This window comes from Carcharhinus amblyrhynchos, chromosome 17, assembly GCF_965287045.1.
Source record: "Carcharhinus amblyrhynchos chromosome 17, sCarAmb.v2.hapA, whole genome shotgun sequence".
Lineage (NCBI taxonomy): Eukaryota > Metazoa > Chordata > Chondrichthyes > Carcharhiniformes > Carcharhinidae > Carcharhinus > Carcharhinus amblyrhynchos.
Window position 1 is genome coordinate 11921481 of NC_137340.1, and position 25354 is coordinate 11946834.

Below are 25354 nucleotides of genomic sequence, written 5' to 3' on the forward strand. Positions count from 1 at the left end.
AAGTTTCTCCATATCTACCCAAACCAATCTTATCACATTTTAAACACTTGCATCAGGTCACCATCAATAATACAACCTTTTCACAAAATTTAATGGACAGAATAAGACAGACCCAAGCAACAATAGGGAAAAACACAATACTGAAATCTTAGGTCAACAATTTACATGCCAAATGACCCTAACAAAATAGAAGCAAGGGGACCAAGTTGCTGATTTTCATACCATTTAAATTTGGCTTGCTTGCAAATAAAAGTAAAACACACGGATGTGGAATTCACAAAAGCTGCAGCAAGTATTTGCATTGCAAAATCTCTCCGAATTCAACATTTCTTTTAAACAGGGTCCATAAGTAGAAAACATCCTACAGGAAAAAAATCTACATGATAACATTTTTAAACATTTAACATTATTTCAGTCTGCACAAATGATCTGCTGGTCCAGCCAACTCCAGCTTTTCTAAATGCTGGTGCTAGCCATTAGACATTACAGTAGCAAAGTGTCAGGTTAATACTTAGTCTAACAACCACCTTTCAAATATGGAAACATGCCTAGTACAATGATTTATGCTTTAGAAATCTACCAACCAAACATATAGTCAGACAACGCATCTCCTAAGATATCCAGAGATATTCAGCCACGACAATCCAGTGCAAACTGGAGCTGAATGATGTATCATAATACAACAGAATCTTTTTAATAGTGCAAACTGTTCTGTATCCACAGGAGTGGCAGAGAAAAAAAATGGATGTACAAACGATGTATATGGAGGACAGAAGGTGAAACAGTCTAGTCAAAGGTTAACGGAAGGCCAAACATTTGGTCACACAAATCCCCACAATATCTGTCAAGGATTTCTGTTCCTACAGATTATATTCTGGGTTCAAAGTTTCCTACAATACAAAGTCAAGAACACAAGAAATACAACACAGTCCTTCCAGCCTCTTGGGGGAAACAATGGCAAAGTGTTAATGTCACTGAACTAGTAATGCAGTATATGGTCTGACAACACAGGCTCAAATCCCACCATAAGAGATGGTGGAATTTAAATTTAACAAAGTAATCTTGAATTGAAAGCTCAGTAATAGTGAACATGAAACTGTTATAGATTTATACAATAAAGCAATCTGGTTCACTAATAGAAATCTGTCATCCTTACCCGGTCTAGCCTACATTTGAATCCTAACCCATAGCAATATGGTTGATTCTTAACTGCCTTCAGTATTGACCAAGCCAGCCGTTCAACTGAAGAGCAAGTTAGGATGGACAACAAATGCTGGCCTTGCCAGCAATGCCTGGAAGAATAAAACAATGTTTCAGCTTGCCCTGATTGTCCATATCTGGAGTAAGGTGAGCAGTTATTTACCAAAGTAAAGGGTTTTTTTTATATTTAGGGCTACATTGAGGAGATCACACAAGGATATTTTCCCTGGAATTTAGAATGTTATGGATGTTTTGATCTAAATTTTCCAAGACACTACGAGGAACCGATAAGCAAACAGATAAACTTTTTTTTAAGTGATTGGGGAGTCTAGGACTAGGGAGCGTAGTCCAAAAATCAGAACCAGATCATGCATGAGTGAAACAAAGGAATACTTTTACATCCAAATGTTGGTAGAAGTTTGGAACTCCATCACAAATAACAGCTGATGCTTGATCAATGTGGTCAAAGAAGGTTTGGCAAGGTGGACAAGGAGTTAGACCACAGATCAGCTATAATCACAATGTCTGTACCTCAGTCTCTGAGAAGGATACAGAGACAATCAGGCAAAACGTAGTGCCAACTGCAATTTGCAATAGTATATACTTTATTTTCCATGCATAGTCCCAAAAAACTGAGATAAATTCTCCTTCTCTTCCTGCCATTTCCCCATCCATCTTATTTGGTAATTTTCCAACTTCTCAGGACTTGCCAAGATGATCCAGAAGGATACTTGTAGTTGGAATCTTGGAACATAGAAACTGGTCATCTGCAGCCCATTCTAAATGAGAGCATGCCATCCACCCTGGAAGCCTCGGATGAGCCTGTATCTGAGGACACCATTGCAGACATCAGTGCAGCCTTCTCAAAAGTCAATCCACTGGAAGCAACTGGCCTAGATGGGATACCCAGACGAGCACTCCGATCCTGCACAGGCCAACTAGCAGGGTATTTACAGACATTTTCAAACTCTTTACACCAATTTGAGGTCCTCATCTGCTTCAAGAAGACGGCCAACATCCCTGTACCAAAGAAAAGCAAGGCAGAGTGCCTTAATGATGATTGTCTGGTGGCTCTGACACTCATCATTATGAAGTGCTTCAGAAGGTTAGTCATGGCACGAATCAATTCCGGTCTCCCAGCTTGCCTGGATCCATTACAGTTCACCTCCTGCCGCAACAGTTCCACAGCAGGTGCCATCTCCCTAGCCCTACATCCAACCCCAGAACACCTAAATAAAGACACCATGTCAGACTCCTATTTATTTACTACAGCTCAGCCTTCAACACCATTATTCCTATGAAACTCATTTGCAAACTCCATGGCCTGGGCTCGGCTCCTCCCTCTGCGACTGGATCCTGAACTTCCTAACCCAGAGACCAGAACCAGTAAGGATAGGCAGCAACACCTTCTGCATGATCATCCTCAACATTGGTGCCCCACAGGGCTGTCTCTTCAGCCCCTTAATATACTCCTTATACACTTATGACTGTGTGGCCAAATTCCCTTGCAACTCGATTTTCAAATTTGCCGATGACACCACCATTGTGGGTCAGATCTCAAACAATGACATGACCGAGTACAGGAAAGAGATAGAAAATCTGGTGAACTGGTGCGACGACCACAATTTCTCTCTCTACGTCAACAAAACAATGGTCAAAGTGAAGTGGAAGATATGCCCTTCTACATTAACAGGAATGGTACAGGAACGGTTGAGAGCTTCAAGTTTTTTTTAGGTGTCCAGATTACCAAAACCTCTCCTGGTCCCTCCATGCCAACATTATTGTTAAGAAAGCCCACCCATGCCTCTACTTTCTCAGGAGACCAAGGAAACTTGGCACATCTGCTATGACTCTCACCAATGTTTATAGATGCACCACAGAAAGCATTTTTTCTGGTTGTATTACAGCTTGGTATGGCTCCTGCCCTGTCCAAGACTGCAAGAAACAAAGGGTCATGAATGAAGCCCAGTCCATCACACCAACTGACACTGCCTACACTTTCAGCTGCCTTAGAAAAGCAGTCAGCATAATTAAGGGCCCTATGTACCCTGGATATTCTCTTCCACCTTCCTCCATGGAAAGATATAAAAGTCTGAGGTCACGTACCAACTGACTCAACAACAGTTTATCTGCTGCCAGACTTTTGAATGGACCTACCTCACATTAAGTTGATCTTTCTCTGCACCCTAGCTATGACTAACACTATATTCTGCACTCTCTCGTTTCCTTCTCTATGAACAGTATGCTTTGTCTGTGTAGCACACAAAAAACAATACTTTTCACTGTATGATAATACATGTGACAATAATAAATCAAATCATTTGAAAGTAAATTTCTTACCTCAAAAGTAGAGATCAAAATTGGGAATTTAACTCAGGGTCAGGATTCTCTAACCTCATCCCATGGCTGGAATTCTCTGATCCCGTTGTTGCAAATGGGGATTTGGCTGAGCATAAAATTCTCCATTTTCACTGGCGGCAGTAGCAGGATATACGACATCATAGAATTCCAGCCCCGAGCTCTCAAGGATTCAAAATATTCTACCAATTATTATCCAATTTCTGTTGAGATTCACGATTCAATTACACGACCTCTGTCAATCTAATTGTCTCTTTTAGCCTTCCTGGCCTCAAGTATGTTTGAATTATTGAATATCAGAATCAAAGCTAGCTGGTGTCATGAGTATATTTGTACCTTTGATTCTAATGCCCCTTAGTTTAGTCAAGACATAATTAAATGGTAAGATACCATAGCAAAGAGGTGAGCAGTGGCTATTTACACGAGTCTTCCCAAACTATCCAGACACAAAAACAGCTGAAGTGAGGAATCTCAAGATATAAAGTTCCTGCTTTGACTGACAGATTTGCACCACATAAGTTTCCACATTCCTAGTTGCCTGCTGGAAGTGCAGCAGAACGCAACTCAATTGTTTTCCATTACACAACCCTTACTTGCCAAAGAATTTCCATTTAGTTTGTTGGTTGCTCTTTGTTTAATAGCAACAGATGTATGTTGGATTCATTAAGCTCTAAGTGCATCATTGTCTGCAGCAACGGAAGTAGAACACAGCAGCTTTAATGAACAACTCATGCTCAAGTGTCTCGGATCAGTTCAGATTAACCCTGTAATACTTTGTTTTTCTACCCAAAGTATCTTCCAAACTCAATGCAAAAAAACTTTTTGGGATACTTTGACAAGCAGATTAATAGATTTTCATTGAGCAAACGAATTTACTACCAAATGTCAGCAGCTGTGGTCACCTTGCTGCAATAACCACGGCACAAAAATAAATCTTACAAAGGAAACTGTTCACATGTTGAACAGGAACAAAATCAAGATGGCAAATTAATAATCCAACACAACATTTCAAATTAAATAAACCAGCCTTTTGTGACAATATTACACAAACAACTTCAATTTTAATTTTTCAAGTTTTTACTCAGCAGGAAATGGCCAGCATTTATTGCCTTTACTTAGTTGCCCTTGAGTGGTCAGCTTGTACAACTGAGCAGCTTGCTAGGCCATTTCAGAAGGCAGCTAAATGTCAACCACATGGCTGTGGCTCTGGAGTCACATGTAGGTCAGACCAGGTAAGGTGGCACATTTCCTTCCCTCAGGACAATAGTGAGCCAGATGGGTTTTTCTGACAATTGTTTCACGGTCAATTGGTTCTCAATTACAGATTTTTGTTTTTATTGAATTCAAATTCATCTGCCACAGTGGGAACCTGGGTCCCCTCAATATTAGCTGAGTTTCTAGATCACTAGTCTAGCGATAATGCCACTAGGCCATCCCCCCCCCCACCCTCCTTGTTCACACTTATGTATTGCTGCTGTACTGCTCATCAAAATCCTTCAGATGCACTAGTCTAGTAGTCTCCAGCCAACTCCACAACCTTCAATGTCAGTCAGATCAGTAAGCAGAAGGATTATTCAAGCAGTCAAACAGATTACATGGATTTTCTCTTCATTCTCTAGCCTCCCTTCCTGCATTCCATTGATTGACCAGGATTCTTTTAAATGTGTTAAGTACTTACTCGCAGTTCAAACTTAGACACATAGGCCATGAATAAACTACCTCAGAAGTAAGGTAGCAAAACATTCTTAGAAGACTGAAAAGTGAAAACTTTAAAGGAACAGAAATACACAGCGTACTACAATTGGGAGAGACGTTTACATCCCTGAATTTCTTTTGCTCTTCTTTGAGATCGATTTCCATTGTTCAGCCTACAAGACTGGTCAGAAACAGAGTTTCCCATGTCCCATAGACTGCACATTTGCTATGGTATGTTAGGTAAAATTAAAGAAATCAACTGAACATAACTTTTAGCAAATCTCTCAAATGTTTTGAGTGGCTTGGTCCAATCTCAGTTGGCCTTTATTTCTAGGCAAAGGTAACTGCAACAGAAACGAGCTGGAATGTTTTTCTAAAGTGAACAGGGGTTAACCCTTATGTATAATGACAGAATTAAAAAGGGCAACACCAAAGTTAAGCTTCTAACAGAAATGCGTTTTTCTATCACAACTGACCACTTGACTACCTACCCATCCACCTACCAAACCTATCCACTCACTCTTTCAATAACATTCTAAGACCGGACCTTTAAACTTAACAATATGGCAGCTAACTTCTGAAAAGATGGCTTGTCCTAGCTTCTCCTGACACCACTCTGCTCCAACTGTTCCCCAATGAATGCTGTACTGCAGATTTCAGTGACAACCAGGATCAGAAGACCCAGGAAGAAACATGCAGCAGTGTCAAGTTGGGGAAATTCAAGTACAGCGGCAATCTGCTCATCATTACCACTGATTTGATTTGTCAGATGCATTAGTATACAGTGAAAAGTAGTTTCTTGCATGCTATACACAGCATGCTGTACATAGCAATGGAAATGAGTGCAGAATGTAGTGTTACAGTCATAGCTGGGGTGTACAGAAAGATCAACTTAATGCAAGGCAAGTCCATTCAAAAGTCTGACGGCATCAGGGAAGAAACTGTTCTTGAATTGGTTGGTACGTGACCTCAGACTTGTATCTTTTTCCCGACAGAAAAAGGTGGAAGAGAGAATATCCGGGATGTGTGGGGTCCTTGATTATGCTGATTGTTTTTCCAAGGCAGCAGAAAGTGGAGACAGAGTAAATGGATGGGAGGCTGGTTTGTGTGATGGATTGGGCTACATTCACAACCTTTTGTAGTTTTTTTTACTGTCTTGGGCGGAGCAAGAGCCATACCAAACTGTGATACAACTTTCTATGCTTTCTGTGGTGTATCAGTTAAAAACTGGTGAGAGCTCACAAGATTCAGGCCAACACAATCATTGACCTGCAATCAAATTCCACATGCTCTACTTTGCCCACACCCCTTAATACCTTAACAAAAAATGTATTAATCTGACATTTCAAATCAACAATCTAGCACTAACTGTAGTTTGTGGAAAAGAACTCCAAACCTATATTACTCTTATGTGCAAAGTATTTCCTCATTTCACTCGTGATAGGTCTTGCTTTAACTTTTATGTTATGTTCGAGTCCTAGACTCCACAATTAGTGGAATTAGTTTTTCCTCAATCAACTAATTTTGTTCTTAATATATTGAACATTACAATCAAATTACCTTTGACCTTCTAAGTTTCAGGGATATAAGCCACATTTGTGCAATTGTTCATAATTTAACCCTTGGAGTTCAGGTAACATTCAGTATATCTACACTGCAGTCTCCGCAAAGCCAGCATAGCCCTTAAAGTTGTACCTAGAAACATTACAGTGCAATTAGTTGGGGATCAAAAGGAAGCATTAGGTCCTTGGATCTGAGGGCTGTCACTCAGACAGGTGGAAACTACTGCGCCCACTTGGGACCCCTTGGGTTGTAGCATGTAGATGAATCCTCCGAAGTAAATGCACCCAGCAGGGAAACAGAACCATCTCTGGGGCGTTCTAGCTGCAGTTAGACAGGTTGGAGCAAAACCATACAAATGCCAGTTACACAGAAGCAGATCAAAGACAAGGATGGTTTAATTCACCAATGGGGGGTTGCAGTCAGAAATAGTCAACAGATGCTTCAAGTTAATACTGGTAACACATCAAGTCACATGTAAAAGGAAGAAAACAAAACCTGTCTGCAAACCAGAGTGCATTTACTTTCCCTGTGGAGAAGTATTGTCCCAAGGCAGCACATTTACTGGATGTGAGCATTCCTACAAATACACAGCTCACATGATGATGGCTCTACTCTTTATACAAATGTTTCTAAGTTTCAATATATTTAAATCTTTACAGGATAGAGATGAAGGAGGAGGGCTAATCTATATCAATAATTTGGATGCAGGGATAAAAAGGTACTACAGCCAGATTTGAGATGGCACAAAAATAGGTGGGATAGTAAATTGTAATAAAGAAATAATCAATTTACAAATGGAGATGGATAGCTTAGATGCAAATGGGCCAAAATTTGGCAGATGGAGTTTAACGTGGATAAATTTGAGGTTATCCACTTTGGTTGGGAAAAAAAAAGCAACCCAAGTGCCAAAAGACTTCAGGCTTTTGTCTCTTTTTCCTCAGCCTTTTGGCTAAGATCAAGTGCAGCATCGACATGCTGCACTTGGTTGAAGTCATTAGGTTACATTTCAGCTTCATTTGAAGCAATTTTTTAAAGCGGCATCTTGGCCTTTTGGCTAAGATGCAAATAAGATCAAGCCTTGGAGGAGGAGCTACACCTACTCCAATCAGCTTGGATCATGTAGATCAAGCCCAAGACAGGTGGTGAGAGCCCTGTCTTGTCAGCTTGGATCAGGAATGTGCCAACTTATTGGGACTCTGAATTGGCTTTAATTTGACTTGATTGGATTAGAATCAAGTAAACAAATAAACTAAAATAAAACACCCTCTTTGTATTGTTATTCAGGTGAACTGCTTTCTTGCCAGTCAAACTGAAGGTTAGGTAGTACATGGGCCCATCACTTATCCATAGACTTGTACATTTACATTGGATTTCTCATTTTGTTTCTTTTCTGGGCATTACGCAAGATCTAGAAGGAGCAGACAATTCAGTCCCTCTAGCCTGCTCAGCTATTAATACAATCATGGCTGATGTTTTCTTGGCTTCAACTCCATTCTCCTGCTGGTTTTCCATAACCCTTCAACACATCTACCTACTAATTAAAATCTGTCCATCTCCTGCCTAAATTACCCAATGTCCTGGCATCCACCACACTCTGGGGAAGTGAATTCCATAGATTCATGAGACTTTGAGAAGTAACTTCTCCTCACCTCAATTTTAAACTAGGACCTCTTGATCGAGATAGCCTCAAGAGGAAATATCCTCTCTACGTCTACCCTGTCAATCCCTTTTCACATCTTACATACCTCAATTAGATCTCCCCACAATCTTCGAAACCAATGGTCTCCAAGCCGGATGCAACCCGCGGGCCGTAGTCTGGAGACCCCTGCTCTAAACTCTTGAGCTAATAGGTCTAAACTGTTCAATCTTCATAAAACAATCCCCTCATCTCTGGAATCAAGCTGGTGAACCTCCTCTGAACTGCCTCCAACGCAACTATATCCCTTATGTGAAGGGACCAAAACTGTGCACAATATTCCAGCTGTAGTATCATTAATGTCTTATACAGTCACAGTAACACTTTCCTACATTTATATTCTATTCCTTTAGCAGTGAATGCCAAAATCCTTTTTGCCTTCATTATTACCTGCATACTTGTTTCTGCAATTCATTCAAAAGGACATGATCCTTCTGCAGTCAAGCACTCAGAAGTTTCTCTCCATTTAAATAATAAGTTGCCTTGCTATTTTCCCAAACAAAATGGATAACCTCAGACTGTGAGGAAGTAGTGCTAACCACTATGCCACTGTGTTAGGGACCTGGGTTCGATTCTTGGCTTGGGTCACTGTGCAGACTCTGCACACTCTCCCCATGTCTGCGTGGGTTTCCTCCAAGTGCTCTGGTTTCCTCCCACAGTCTGAAAGATGCGGTGGTTAGGTGTGTTAACCTGAACACGTGCCAGAGTGTGGCAACTAGGGGAATTTCACAGTAACTTTATTGCAGTGTTAACGTAAGCCTTACTTGTGACTAATACTTTTTTTTTTAAATCCATGTTAAACTCCATCTGATAAATTTTGGCCCACTCACACCTAACCTACCCATATCCATTTGTAAATTGCTCATTTCCTTATCGCAACTTCCTACCCACCTATTTTTGTGCCAACTGCAAATCTGGCTTATAGCCCCTTTTATCCCTGCGTCCTTATTAACAGATTACTACTTCTCCTTCACCTCCATCATGCCGAAGATTTAAGTACATTGAAAGTTAGCAACATTGTATAAAGAATAGAGCCTTCATCATGGTTTGCTTGCCCAATCAGACAGCAGTTCCAAGCCAGAATAGCCAACAAGCAGCTCCAATAGGCAAAGTACAAAGAGTATCCAATCGCATTTGGACAGAGCAGGGGTGAACCTAGTGCAACTGCACATCACATTTCTTTCATTGGGCTTATAAAGGGGAAAAAAAACTTGCCCAACACTGAAGAACTCTCTTGTTGAACCTCTTCACTTCAGTTTCTCCCACTGAAAAAAGTTTCCTCAAACCAAAGTTTACTTCTATCGCCAAGCCAGAAGTAACACAATCCAGCATCTATGATACTGCCTTCTCAGTGTCCACCACGTTCCTGCAAAGCACCTAGTATATTTTACTACACACCAACTGTTATACAAGTTGTTGTCCACGAATTAAAATGAACTGCACAAAGATTTATTAATGTCAATAAGTATAAATTTAAGGGAACATTTCAAAAGCTATCAAATTCAATTGCAAATTAAAAATTGTGTTATTTTAGAATTCAGGCGCAAGTGTCTTCTGTCGAACACAGATACATTGGCTGGTATACAGCATTTGACCAGAACACTAAACCATTCTGTCAGAGAGAATAACAGCACTTGACAGTCTAACCCATTGACTACATACTTAAATGAGATCAGGCACTACACAAATTATTTCGGAAGGGTAATGGGAAATAAACAGAACAAAAGGCCACTGCACTCAGTGTTAAAGAGGCTTTAGTAAACAACTTTGGGTAGGCCTTCATCTTCAATTTTACCCAGACTACTGACATTTTCATCTTGCATCTTCAGAGGGGGGAAATGGGTCAAATGTAAATCTGCAGTCACCAAGCTCATTACAAAATTTCACCAGTATCATAATCATACAACCCAACCCTCAAAACTAAAGAAAACGGAGCATACTTCATTTTTGGTAATTATTGAATTAACAAAGTGGTTCATACAAACTAGGAGCAGGAGTAGGCCACATGACACCTTGAGCCTGCTCTGCCATTCAATAAATTCATGGCTGATTTGATTATAATCTCTCAACCCCACATTCCTGTCTACATAACTTTGTATCCCCTAGTTAGTTAATCAAGGATCCATCTGGCACGACCTTAAAAATGTTCAAAGGCTGCTTCCACTGGCTTCTGAAGAAGACACTTCAAAAGACTCACGACTCAAAAGGAAAAAAATTGTCCTCATCTCTTAAATGAGTAACCACCTATTTTTGAACAGTGACCCCACAAGTTCTAGACTCTCCAATGAGAAGCAGCACAGTGGCACACAGGCAGCTTGGTGACACAGTGGTTAGCGCTGCTGCCTCACAGCGCCAGGAACCCGGGTTCAATTCCGGCCTTGAGTGACTTTGTGGAGTTCACACATTATCCCTGTGTCTGCATGGGTTTTATCTGGGTGCTCCAGTTTCCTACCAAAGACGTGCAAGTGAGCTGCACTGGCCATGCTAAATTCTGTCTCAGTGTACCCGAACAGGTGCCGGTGTGAAGCAACTAGGGGGTTTTCATGGTAACTTCATTGCGGTGTAACATAACCGCACTTCTAACACTAATAAATAAATGGGTCAGCCATGGTAAATGTGTGGGATTACAGGGATATGGCAGGGGAGGGGGCCTGGAAAAGATACTCTGTCAGAGAGTTGGTTGCAGACTCGATAGGCCAAATGGCCCCTTCTGCAGTGTAGGGATTCTATGATTTCCCACATTCACCCAGACAAGATCTTAGTTCAACTGTTCCAGCACAACTCAGGTGCAATAACACAGGACTTCAGCTGCAACTTAGTAAACTGCATCATCCCAAAATGACAATCAACTTTGCTTTATGCAGATTAATTCTGCAACAGATTCTTATGTGAGCAAGAAAATAGTAGCACCAAAACCAGTAACATCCCAAACTTGCAAAATAATTTGGATATAAAAAGATATGCAGGTAGTTGCACTATGCGAGCACTCAGATCATAAATTCAATTCAATGGAGATGACAACAATGTTCAAACAGTCCAAATGGTTAGGTGGATTGGCCATGCTAAATTCTCCCCCAGTGTACCTGAACAGGCACTGGAGTGTGACAATTAGGGGATTTTCAGGGTAATTTCATTGCAGTGTTAATGCAAGCTTACTTGTGACACTAATAAATTTATGTTAAGCAGCTTCCTCAATGGAAGGAAATATGGGCAAAGAAGATGGAGTGCTTTTAAGAAATTATACAAACCCTTTCTTCCCTCCCACTGCAACCACCTCCCCTCTCCCCCAAACAACCAAACATTTTTCTCCTTCCTTTGCAGAATTAGTTGTCAGAAACCCTGGCCATAAGTCATAAACAGAGTAAGAAGTCTCACAACACCAGGTTAAAGTCCAACAGATTTATTTGGTAGCAAAAGCCACTAGCTTTCGGACCTTAACCTGGTGTTGAGAGACTTCTTACTGTGTTTACCCCAGTCCAATGCCAGCATCTCCACATCATAAGTCATAAGCACAGAGACATAGTAAAACCAACACCTAATTACACATTGATTCTCCCTCTCTTATATCATGTTCCTAAAGTCCCCATTGATGACCCTACTGTTACCTTATTATAAGGCCACAAATACTGACTAAAGAACACACGTGACATCTACTTTGCACAGATGCAGTAGTGCGAGCCGATGAAACAGAGATCAAAAATTAAAAAGCAGAGTTCACCAGCTAGACAAAGGTTTAAAAGTTAAAAGATGCCTGGATATAATTGTACGCTGAAGAATACTAACATCATCTGGCTCAGGATGAGGTATATCCTCTAACATAAGACAGAAACAGAAACTGGTCTCTGCAAATCATGGGTATATATCACCTCAGTCAGCCACTGAAGAATTGTAAACTATCACACTTTAATGGACAACTTCAAATTTTAAGAATGCCCCTAAAAGCAGCCGAGGAGAATGTGCTCCAATCTAAGATAATTGTGTAGCAAGGAAGCTGCCACCATCTGCATCCCCAAGTACCCTATTTGCTCAAAGGTTGTCAGCACATGTTCAACACGCTTCCTGGTGATTCAGCTCTTATGACATAAGCCTCAGTAGGATTTTTAGATTATTCTGATTCATTCCAGCAGATTTCAAGATAAAGGCGTTAGCTACTGTAGTTCAACAACAATACTCCTCCCCTTAATTTGGGCAATGGTATCTCGCTGCACTCTTCTGCCTTCTACTCAGGGATTTAAAGTGAATACTATTTTTAATATCTACCACTATTTAAAACCAGAATTTTCTTATAGAAACAAGATTCACCTTCTTAGGATTACTGATGTTGTGATTCCTTTACCATTAAATGTGAATTGCACAACTGGCTCTATAATGTTTTATAGAAGAGATATTGTCTCATTGGGTCTACTGTATCCTAACTTGAGAATCATTCTCTGAACACTTTAGTGGAGGTGCATTACTGAGGAGATGACCAGGTTCTCAGAGCATCCAGGTTGCTATAATCTGGCTAAAACTTGTTTAGGAAGCTACCTGGAGGACAGTAATATTCTCTGGTGGTTCCTTGCCTTCAGGGAGAAGTAGGTCAGCTCTTCAGACCCAAAGTGCCTGAGATCAGTCTTTCTCATCCTTAAATGAGAGTGATCATCCGAGGAGTATGTCTGATCCAGAATAATTCTAAAATGGGCTATGACTATAATCCACTTCATGTGAATAATATTTGCAGATCTATCAAGGAAACTGAAGCATCAAATGTAGCAAAAAAAAGTTAGTGACTTCTGAAAGCAAGAATTTATGAAATACTATTCTTGCACAAGTAGAGAAAATCTTGAAAATAAGAACATAAGAAATAGGAGCAGGAGTAGGCCATCTGGCCCTTCGAGCCCGCCCCGCCATTCAATAAAATCATGGCTGATCTGTCGTGGCTCAGTTCCACTTTCCGGCCCTCTCCCCATAACCCTTAATCTCCTCTCCTATCAAAAACCCATCAACCCGCTTCTTGAAAATATTTAGCGAGGCAGCCTCCACCACTTCAACGGGTAGAGAATTCCAGAGATTCACCACCCTTTGAGTGAAGAAGTTCCTCCTCAACTCCGTTCTAAAACGCCCCCCTTTATCTTGAGGCTGTGCCCCCTAGTCCGACTGTCTTTTTTGAGCGGGAAGAGTCTCTCCACCTCTATCCTATCCATCCCATTCATCATCTTATACGTCTCAATGAGATCTCCCCTCATTCTTCTAAACTCCGAGTACAAGCCTAGTTTATTCAGCCTCTCCTCATAGCTCAACCCCCTCAACTCCGGTATCAGCCTAGTAAACCTCCTCTGCACTCCCTCCAAGGCCAAAATATCTTTGCGCAGGTGCGGCGCCCAAAACTGCACACAGTACTCCAGCTGCGGCCTCACCAATGCCCTATTCAGCTGCAGCAAGACCTCCCTACTTTTATATTCAATCCCCTTCGCTATGAAGGCCAGCATCCCATTCGCCTTCCTGATCACCTGCTGCACCTGCAAGCTGGGTTTTTGCGACTCATGCACAAGGACCCCGAGGTCCCTCTGCACCGTCGCCTGCTGCAGTTTTTCGCCACGTAAGTAATAGTCCTTCCTACCATTCTTCCTACCAAAGTGGACCACCTCACACTTGCCAACATTAAATTCCATTTGCCATTTCCTGGCCCATTCGCCCAGCCTATCTAGATCCTTCTGCAGACTCTCCACACCCTCCGCACAATTTGCCGTTCCCCCAATCTTGGTGTCATCCGCAAATTTCGACACCCTACACTCGGTTCCCTCCTCCAGATCATCTATATAAATGGTAAAAAGCTGAGGCCCCAGCACCGACCCCTGGGGCACTCCACTAGTCACCAACCACCAATCCGAATAGCACCCGTTGACCCCCACTCTCTGCCTCCTATTTGACAACCAATCCTCTATCCACGCCAACACCAAGTCCCCTGACCTTCTGCAATAACCTCTTATGAGGTACTTTGTCAAACGCCTTCTGAAAATCCAGAAAGACCACATCCACCGGCTCTCCTCTATCCACCGCCCTAGACACATCCTCATAGAACTCCAGTAAATTTGTCAGACACGACTTCCCTTTAATGAAACCGTGCTGCGTCTGCTCTATCAAGCAATTCCCTTCAAGGTGCCTCGCAATTTCCTCCTTAATGACGGATTCTAACATTTTACCTACCACAGACGTTAAACTAACCGGCCTATAATTCCCTGCCTTTTGCCTGGCACCCTTCTTAAACAACGGCGTAACATTAGCCGTTTTCCAATCTTCCGGCACTTCCCCGGAATCCAGCGACGTCTGGAAAATAACCACCAAGGCATCCACTATAACCTCCGCCATTTCTTTCAGAACCCTCGGATGCATTCCATCCGGTCCTGGGGACTTGTCCACAATCAGCCCCTCCAGTCTGTCGAGCACCGCCTCTCTAGTAACAGTAATGTCATTAAGACCCTCCAGTCCTACCACCTTTCCATCGCTAACACCCGGCAAATTATTCACGTCCTCCTCCATGAAGACAGAAACAAAAAAGTTATTCAATACCTTAGCCATATCCCCATCCCCTACCACTAGGTCCCCTTTCTCATCCTCTAAAGGACCAACGTTCACCCTAGCCAGCCTCTTCCTTTTTATATATTTATAAAAACTCTTGCTATCCTTTTTTATATTAAGCGCTAGCCCAGCTTCATAGTTTCTCCTACCCTCCTTTATCAACTTCTTTGTCAATCTTTGTTGACATTTAAACTTCTCCCAATCCTCTTCTCGCCCACTACTCTTAGCTACTCTAAAGTCCTCCGCTTTTCATTTAACACTTTCCTTCACCTCCTTCGGAAATAGCTTTTTCATTTTCATATAATTCTGTAGTTCAGAAGTGAATTCAAAGGGTTTATGTTTTAATGCTGATAAATACAAGTCTGATTTTAGCACGGCTTCATATTATTTGAATAAAAAATTGTAACTTTTTGGAGGTATATTTTTTAGTTCAAACATTCTGAAATCAATTCTCAGGAGTTCAATAACTACATGATTTTGTAATCCTGCTTAATCGGCAGCCCAAGAATTTTAAGGCGCGATTCCACAACCCCAGCACAATAGCCCTCTCTACAGACACATGCATACATGCCTACACAGTGCAGGAGTAGCAATATAACTCAGGAATTAAATTAGGAATCTGACTTGTGTTTTAATGCTGGAGTGTGAAACCAGTTTCAAATTGCCTTGTTGTGGACATACAATAGTTAAATCTGTGCCCAACAGAAAGACCTCTACAGACAGCAATCATTTAGCTTGGTTTTATTAATTCAATTGACTGGATATTAGGTGACCATAGGACAAACCTGGAAGGTGTGGAATAAACCACAATACCTGGACAACTTGAGCTTTGTTTACTGACATGAGAAATCATTAAAATTCTACACAATTACATCCACTACAAAAATAATATTTTATAAATGAACTTTGTGTTGCATCATTGCCCATAAATAGAAAGGTCAGAGGACTAACAGTAAGATCAACATCTCGTTGTGATTTGCATTTATAGTACCAGGACTATCCACTATGAATATTTTATTGACACCGACATGGCACAGAACCAAGTTGAGGAGTAAGTAATATAGACAATGCTCCAACTGGGTCAGAGATTAATTTAAAGGGATTGTCATGCAGTGATGATACAAAAATAAAACCAAATAATTTGTAATCAAACTCAACGTATTCCACGAACAAGTTGATTCTTTAACACAAATAGGGCAACTTCAAAGTAGGCCCATTGAATTTTTCCTTTTATCAGAATTTTCCTCGACAGAATCAAAATTTCATCCACATGGATAAATGAAAATTATGGCAAACGTAAAGCAAGTTCTGTCTGAAATCCAACCACAACATTATGGGACAAATAAGCACCATGAAGAATGCCCACTGTGGATAATAGGTGTTATGCTCTGCTAGTTTGGTGAATTTGTGACCCAAATCCCCAATCTTAGTGAGGTTGCTACAGTTTTATCCACTCATTTGCCTGCTCATTCTGACTGCCATTTCATTTTATTTTCCACATGTACACTGGTACATGTATTCTGTATGAATCAGTTCATACAGAAAAAAGTAGTCAACACGATTAGTAGAGCCAACAGCATAATGTAGGGCAACTCCATTCAAACAGATTAAATTGCTGACAACAGATTACAGTCTGGGCTTAAAATGAGTGTTATGGTATCCCAAGGACAGAATGATAAGGCTGATCCTCATTCCAGACAAGCAGATGGATGATTATTTGTTCTTAATCTACCTTCCTCTAACACATCTCTTTCAAAGACTTGAGGCCAATTGTTATTTCAGCTTTTAAAATAAGGTTTTATTGGTTTAGGCTACATTCCTATACCAGAGTGGCAAGATACAAAAGGTGATTCAAGTTCACAATCTTTCACAGAAATATAATGACAATTCCATTAAATGACCATACCTTCTACTCGGAAAGATTTTTACTTGGCTCATTGTTGCCACATTTTACAGCTTCTACTTTTAACATGGAGAACATCTGCAATTATCTGCTTTACATGCAGTTGAGGTGCTCAGTGAAATTGCTGCACGCTAAAATAAAGGAGTGTGGAATCTGAGGTTTGAGCATTAACAAAATCAAAACAAAGCTTGCATTTAACATAAGAAATCCAAGTACTTCACAGAAAATATGACGTTATTAGCAAAGCAGTAAGTTTTAAGCAGTACTTTAAAAGGAGGAGAGAGGGGCGGAGAAGTTCAGGGAGTTAATCCAGAGTTTAGTGACTCAGCCAGTGATGGAGCAATGAAAATACAGATGAGCAGGAAGCCAGAATTGGAGGAATGCAGAAACCTCAGAGTTGTCACGTTGAAAGAGGTTACTGACAAAGAGAGGGGTGAAACCATAGGAGGAGAAATCAAGGATGAAAGAGATTTCTAAAAATGCAAGAGGCAGTTCCAGCCCAGGAGCCAATATAGGTCAGCAAGCAAAGGAGCAACGAATACAATAGGACACGGTAAATGTTAGGATACAGGCAACTTCATTTTGGACAAGCTGAAGTTTACAAGGTGAGAGCCTAACCAGTGGAGCACTGGAATGGTCACAGTGAACAGAGGCATGGATTAGTGAATCATATACAGGTGAGTTGAGATAGTGGTGGTGCCAGACAATGTCAAAGGTGGACATAGATGGTCTTGTATGGAGGAAATGGAGTAGCTCACCTGATGGTCAAATTGGACCGAAAGTCGGTTTAGCCTAAGACAATGGGCAGAGAGAGAGAGAGAAGGTGGTTCATATTATTTGTGATTGAGATTGATAACTACAGCTTCAAAACCACACTTTGGATCCACAAATTATTCAACAACTTAGTGGATTTATCATATTAAAACATCCCAAGGTACTTTACAGAGACAGCAAAAATCAAAATATGACACCTAGTGATGCAAGGTGATACAAGGGAAGACAACCAACCAAAGGTAGGTTTTAAAGCGTACCTTAAAAGTAGGAAAGACAAGCTGAAAGGCAGAGAAATTGAGGGAGAGAATTCCAATGCTTAGGGTCTAATCACCTGAAGCATTATCATCAATGCTGGGGACAATTAAAATCAAGATGCTCAAGAGGCCAGAATGAGAGGAGTATTGAGTGCTGTGGGCTGTTGGAAGTGAGAGGGGGAGAGAGATAGAGATATTTGCACAAGGATCAAAGTTTTTTAAAAAAATCAAGGTCAGTGAGTTGAAGCGTGATATAAAAACAGGATTGGATCTTAGTTAGCAATTAGTTTTGATGGACAGTAGAATGTATAACCAGTTTTCACACCATATCACAAATGTAACAGCAACTCAATAAACAGAATTGACAAATTAAGATCAACTCTGCATACGCTGGTTCCACGATCCATGAAAGAAGCAATGGAATATCATTTGTCAAACATTTGACTAAATTGTGGATCCAACTTGTGCAAATTCAACATGCATCACAGCACGACACATGCTGGAACTCCATTAGTCAAAAGGCACTTCATCAGTGCATAAATACAGATCATGCTGACTTCTACACTGTTCCTAATCTTGGAAAGCCACTATGCATTTGTAGACATAACTGCTTTATTGCAAAAGTAACTTTACATACAATAGTGGTCTAATTTTTGAGCACATCAATGAGCGAGTTAAGCAAGCACGCAAGATTGAATACCGTTCCCTCCACATTGTCCAATATATTTAATGATAGAGAATTTACTTCATTACAGTGATATTACCATTTTCCCAATGCAAACCACAATAGCCTGCACTTTTATTGTGCTTTGAACACAGAAAAATGTCCCAAACGTACTTCACAGAAGTGTAAACAAAGTCATCCAGACAAAGCAGGAAGTTTGAGAGGATAAATAAATGCTTGATCAGAGGCAGGTTTTTCAGAAAATTACAAATGAGAGCAGTAGAAGGATTTAGGGATGAAATGCACAACTTAAGTTTCAGATGGCATAGTCAATGTTAAGACAAGAACTGAAAGGATGGTCAGGAGAACAGAGTTGGAGGAAAATAGTTCTCAAACAAACAGTCATAGGGCTGGATAGAGCTAGGGAGGGAATAGGCTGTGAAGGAATTTGAATAGGGTAAATGAGAACTTTAAATAAAAGATGTGGAGGACTAGGACCAACATAGGTCAGCAAACACAGAAATAATGAGAAAGAAGGACTTAATGCAGGATAGACATGGACAGCTGAGTGTTGGATGAGCTCATGGAGGGTAAAGAAATGTGGAGTTAGGATGGAAGGCTGTTCACAGGATCACGAAATTGCTCAACTGTTATCAACTTACTGGCAGCTTATAGCTATAAGACTTAAAACCGTTCTCAGTTTGGTTGATCCTTCATTAATTTGGTCTTATTAGTAAATAGTATAACATTGGCAACAGCAATTCTGTCACAGTATACAAGGTGTGTGGAGAGAGAAAAAAAGAAAATAATCGGCTGTTGGCATCAATGCAAGTCACGCGCACACTTGGCTCAAACAGTAATAACAGAGGCCTAGCAACCCATCAGAAGCAACCAACAATGCAATGGAATATAAAGACACTTCAAAAAGTGTACAGTAAATAAGTTTTGCTAACAGTTACAGCTTCTAATGCACTTAAACTATTATAATGCATGAAGTACTCAGATCTTATGCCATTATTGTTTTTTGAATTTATTTTCAATCACAAGTATATTTCACATGCCACACAGATGGTGAAAAGGTCTAAACAGCCAGCAGTTTCTCAAGTGTAAATAGTAAAAAATTGTACATGACATGCAAACCGGGCCCCACCAGAGGCCCTTGCCATTTCTATTTTTCCAAAACTACCAAAGTCCTGTGAAGAGATTTAACAGAACATAAGAAATAGGAGCAGGAGTAGGCCATCTAGCCCTTCGAGCCTGCCCCGCCATTCAATAAGATCATGGCTGATCTGTCGTGGCTCAGTTCCACATTCCCGCCCTCTCCCCATAACCCTTAATCCCCTCGCTTATCAAAAACCCATCAACCCGCGTCTTAAAAATATTTAGCGAGGCAGCCTCCACCACTTCAATGGGCAGAGATTCCAGAGATTCACCACCCTTTGAGTGAAGAAGTTCCTCCTCAACTCCGTTCTAAACCGCCCCCCTTTATCTTGAGGCTGTGCCCCCTAGTCCTACAGTCCTTTGAGCGGGAAGAGTCTCTCCACCTCTATCCTATCCATCCCATTCATCATCCTATACGTCTCAATGAGATCTCCCCTCATTCTTCTGAACTCTAACGAGTACAAGCCTAGTTTATTCAGCCTCTCCTCATAGCTCAACCCCGGTATCAGCCTAGTAAACCTCCTCTGCACTCCCTCCAAGGCCAAAATATCCTTGCGTAAATGCAGCGACCAAAACTGCACACAGTACTCCAGCTGCGGCCTCACCAGTGCCCTATACAGCTGCAGCAAGACCTCCCTACTTTTATATTCAATCCCCCTCGCTATGAAGGCCAGCATCCCATTAGCCTTCCTGACCACCTGCAGGCTGGGTTTTTGCGACTCATGCACAAGGACCCCGAGGTCCCTCTGCACCGTCGCCTGCTGCAGTTTTTCGCCATCACATATGTTTCTAAAACATACTAAACTGAAACACCCAAATTGAGAAGCACACCCAATTGAGAAACTGCCCGAAGAAAAACATTTGAAAAACCCAGAAACAAGTACACTTCTTCAATCAATAAAACAGGCCTCCAAATCTGGAAATCGCTCAGCACCTCTGGAGTATTTCACTCAATAAACATACATGCACAATAGAATAACCTTTCCAATTAAGTTACAAGTCAATTTATAGAACATTTTGAAATTATGCTGCTCAGAGTTTTGCAATTTTGCATGAAATCACACCAAAAGTTAACTGCACCAGTGACTTATTACAAGTCAAATGCATATTCCTCAAGGAACACCAAATCCAAAGATGTGCAAGTTAGGTGGATTGACCATGCTAAATTGCCCCTTAGTGTCCCAAGATGTGTAGGTTCGATGCAGTAGCCATGCTAAATGTGTGGTTTTACAGGGTGAGAGCCTGGGTAAGATCGATGGGCCAAATGGACTTTTCTGCACTGTACCGTGCTAAGACTTTAAGTTAGCCATTAGCTGCACGATTCCTTGTTAAATATTGCAGTACTGAGTCCTTATTTGTCCATTTTTAGTATACTTTCTCCTCACGACTCTTTAGTTGCCAAGTAGTCTGTTTCCACTGCTTCTGTTTCCACTGGCAAGTGAGCAAAACTGCCAATCGTGAAAACCTTCCTTTCTCCTTCCTTCAATCACAGAAGCACATCAAGTAGCAGAAGGCAATGACATCAAAAGACAACTCCTACCCATCATAACCACCATACATAAAGACCCATCCACAAAGTAAACTGATATTATACGACCATAATTAAAGCACAGTAATCGCGATAAACTTCATGCTAAATCGCCTCATACTTTTCCTACAGTCCAAAATTCTGTCCATTTTTCACCGTCAAAGCAAATCACAACTGGCAACCAATTTGTGAGAAAGGTTAACCACGTGTAGAATAAAAATTAACAATTTTTTGTATGTTTAATCCCTTTCGTATTTTTCTCGTGTAGTCCTAGTTTCTCTTCAGTTTCAAGAGAAGTACGGCGAAATGAGTCACCCCGCGAGAAAAACTCAATGAACCACACCCGGTCAGGGGTCGGAACATAGCAGAACAGTGAGCGTTTCCTCGTTTACAATGAGCAGAAAATATGACCTGCAGGAGGCAGAAGTGCCAACACATGTAAGCAAATTAAACTGTGCATGCACGGGTCAAAGACACAGCATGACTGCACCAACAAATCAATCGGCCACAGGAGCATTTGTGCCTCCACCACGCTCTCAGTAATTTGTGGGTGCCCTATGGTATCTGGGTTTGGTCTTGGCCGAGGCGATGTCCTCATTAGCAGAGAGGTTTACGGTTGCATAACCAAAGCAAATGCAAAGCGGAGCAGAGAAAAAGACAGTGAACACGCTCACATGTAGGGGCTAAAACATCGAAAGCAGGACTTCTCAGAGCGATGGGACTTTCCGAATGAATGTAAGAAATGCATCTCCTCTGACTAGTGACTACATATGGAGGTGTGGACTGGCAGACACACGCACACGGTGGCTGACTACTCCCTCAGTAAACGCTAGCAGCTCTCAAACCCCACTGCACACTGGCACAGCAAGATCCCACCCCCCAAAAAACCGCCACCGGCACAGCAAGATCCCACCAACCCTCCCCAAAACACCACCGGCACAGCAAGATCCCACCAACCCCCGCCAAACGCCACCGGCACAGCAAGATCCCACCAACCCCCCCCAAAAAAAACGCCACCGGCACAGCAAGATCCCACCAACCCCCCCAAAAACGCCACCGGCACAGCAAGATCCCACCAACCCCCCCCCCCAAAAAAACGTCACCGACACAACAAGATCCCACCACCCCCCAAAAACGCCACCGGCACAGCAAGATCCCACTCCAGAAGACACTTTAAGAATAAATGATTATTAATAGTGATTGCATTTACTGTAAGGGGTCATTCACAGACATACACCTAACTACATTCACAGCCTCTCTAATTCAATGTGTCTGCTACTTGGCAAAGAAAAGCCTTCCTTCCCGAGGCAACAGCTGAGGGTTTGAGCAGAAAGAAAAAGCTCCCAGAGGGAATCAGCCCCAAGTTAAAGCTCCAGCTCAAACTTGGCTCCTGGGGAGGGGCTGGAGAGGAGGCGGGCGGGGGTGGGGGTGGGGGTGGGGGTGGTGGCGGGCGGGGGGGCTCCCCCCCCCGGGCCAGGGAAGGAGGCCAAGCCACCGAGCTGAGGGGGCGGTGAGGTGAGGAGGGGGGGGGAGGCCCCCCCCAAACTTTTCCCCAGCAGCTAACAGGAGCAGCAGCCCCTCCCCTGGCCTGGCGCGGCCGGCCCTGTCAGCACCACCACCCCTCCCCCCCGGGGGCTCCCTCCAGTCCAGCCTTCACACCCCGCCCTCCCCTCCCCTCCCCTCCCCTCCTTCCCTGGGGCCGAGCCCAGGCCGGGGCCTGTCGTGCTGAGGGAGGGGAGAGGCGGCACTGATTTGTCCCCGCGGCCGGGAGCCGGGCTCCGGATCCACATCCTCTCCCCTCCCCTCCCCGCTCACCCTGTTGCGCAGCCTCCTCTCCCGGGCTGACGGGGACGGGGAGCGAGCGGTGAGGCGGACCCTGCCTCCCTCCCTCACTATCTCCTCCCTCATTAGCCCCTCACTCCCGCCTCTCACCTCAGAACCGCCGCCTCGGGGCCGCCGCTGGAACCCGGTGTCGGTGGCCGCGCGCTGCCTCCCGTCCGCCTACACTGGACACCCCCCAGGTCCTACTGCCCACCTTGCACTCGTACTTAGAGCCTCTGGGTCCTACAGTCCGCCCCTTTCACAGACTGGGCGCCGCCACGTCCTATCGCCCACCCTGCGGTAACCCTTGGGGCCTACGGCCCGCCCCCTCTAGCGCTGGGGGCTCCCAGTTCCAACTGCCCGCCCTCTCTTACACTGAGCGACGCTGGGTCCTAGCGCCTGCCTCCTCTACACCGGGGTCTCCCAGGTCCTACTGCCCACTCACCCTTACACTGGGCACCTTCGGGTCTTATTGCCCGCCCACCCTTACACTGGGCATCCCCGTGTCCTACTGCCCATCCATCTTACACTAGGCACCCCCGTGTCCTACTGCCCATCCATCTTACACTGGGCACCCCTATGCCCTACTGCCCACCCCCACTTACACTGGGGAACCCTGGGTCCTACCACTTGCTCTTACTAACACTGGGGGTCCCTGGATCCAACAGCCCACCGTGCTGTGGTTCTTGGAGCCTCCGGGTCCTACAGCCCACCTCCTTTGACACTGGCCACACCCCAGGTCCTACAAGCCACCCCTTTTTGCACTGGGTCCTACTGCCAGCTCCTCTCATACTGGGCACAGCCGGGACCTACAACAAACCCTGCTGTAGCACTTTGGAGCCTCTGGATAGGAGAGGAGACTGCGCAACAGGGTGAGACTGGGGGGGGGGGGGGGGGGGGGGGGGCGGTGATCCAGAGCCCGGCTCCTGGCCGTGGGGACAAATCAGTGCCAACTCCCTCCCTCCTGCCCATTCTGAGACTCGGGTCCTACCACTCGCTCCTTCTGATACCGGATGTCTCCAGGTCCCATCTGACACACGGAGATCCTACCGTGCACCCCCGCTCCCGACCTCTAATACTGGATACGGCCAGGTCCTACCACCCACTGTGACACTGGGTGCCACAAGGTCCTACAGCCCATGCTGCTCTACCTCTTGGAGCCCCCAGGTTCTACCATCCACCCTATCTGACACTGGGTGCCACCAGGCCCTATCGCCCCCCCCCCCCCCACCCCCCTCCCAACTCCTGACTTTGAGCACCATCAGGTTCTACTGCCCACCCCCACAACTATGGGCACCATCAGGTCCCACCATCTGCCCTACCAGGCAGCACAGTGGCACAGTGGTTTGCACTGCTGCCTCACAGCACAGGGACCTGGGTTCAATTCCCGGCTTGATTAACTGTCCGTGTGGAGTTTGCACATTCTCCCCGGGTCTGCGGGAGCTTCCTCCGGGTGCTCTGGTTTCCTCCCACAATCTGAGAGACGTGCTTGTTAGGTGCATTGACCATGCTAAATTCTCCCTCAGTGTACACGAACAGGTGCTGCTGTGTGGCAGTTAGGGGATTTTCACAGTAATTTCATTGCAGTGTTAATGTAAGCCCGCTTGTGAGGTTAATAAGTAAACTTAAACCTTCTCCATTCTGGGCACTACCACGCCCTGCCCTTCTCCTCCAGTCCTGGTGCTGCCAGGTCCTACCACCTGCCCCCTCTACCAGTTGGTGCCAGAGGGTCCTACCAGCTGCCCTCTCTGCCTTCGGGTATTGCAGGGTCTTAACATCCATCCTCTCCAACTCTGGGCCCTTCTGGATCCTATGCCCCCATCCTCAACCTTTGGTTGCTGCCCAGTCCTATCACCTCCCTGCAACACCCCCAAACCACCCCCCCCCCCCCCCCCCCGATTCCCCCGTCCCCCTGCTCCACCACTGCCTCTCTCGTGGCCACCAGGCTCTCCTGCCCATCACTTTGCCTCTGAATTTTGATCCACTCCCCTCCTGTTCCTACAGTCCAGCAGGAAGCAGGGAGGCTGGCAGCTGCCAAGTACATATGGTTCTCCAGCCCTGACACACCAACATGTGTCTTTATCAGATACATGGAATGTAGCACATGACTCATTGGGGACTAGTACTGATACGTTGTGCCTGGTTTCCTGTAAACTTACACCAAATATAATAACTACGT

At 43.7% G+C, this 25354-nt stretch overlaps 1 protein-coding gene across 3 annotated transcripts in view; it reads right to left on the reverse strand.

Annotated features, from left to right (window-relative positions):
* Nucleotides 1-23511, reverse strand: part of sgms1b (sphingomyelin synthase 1b) — a 102165-nt gene extending 78654 nt beyond the window's left edge. For all 3 annotated transcript variants that reach the window (XM_080205479.1, XM_080205476.1, XM_080205480.1), the window contains exon 1: nt 23287-23511. The gene's annotated coding sequence lies outside the window, so the exon portion shown is untranslated. The remainder of the gene's footprint in view (nt 1-23286) is intronic.
* Nucleotides 23512-25354: the final 1843 nt, after the last annotated feature.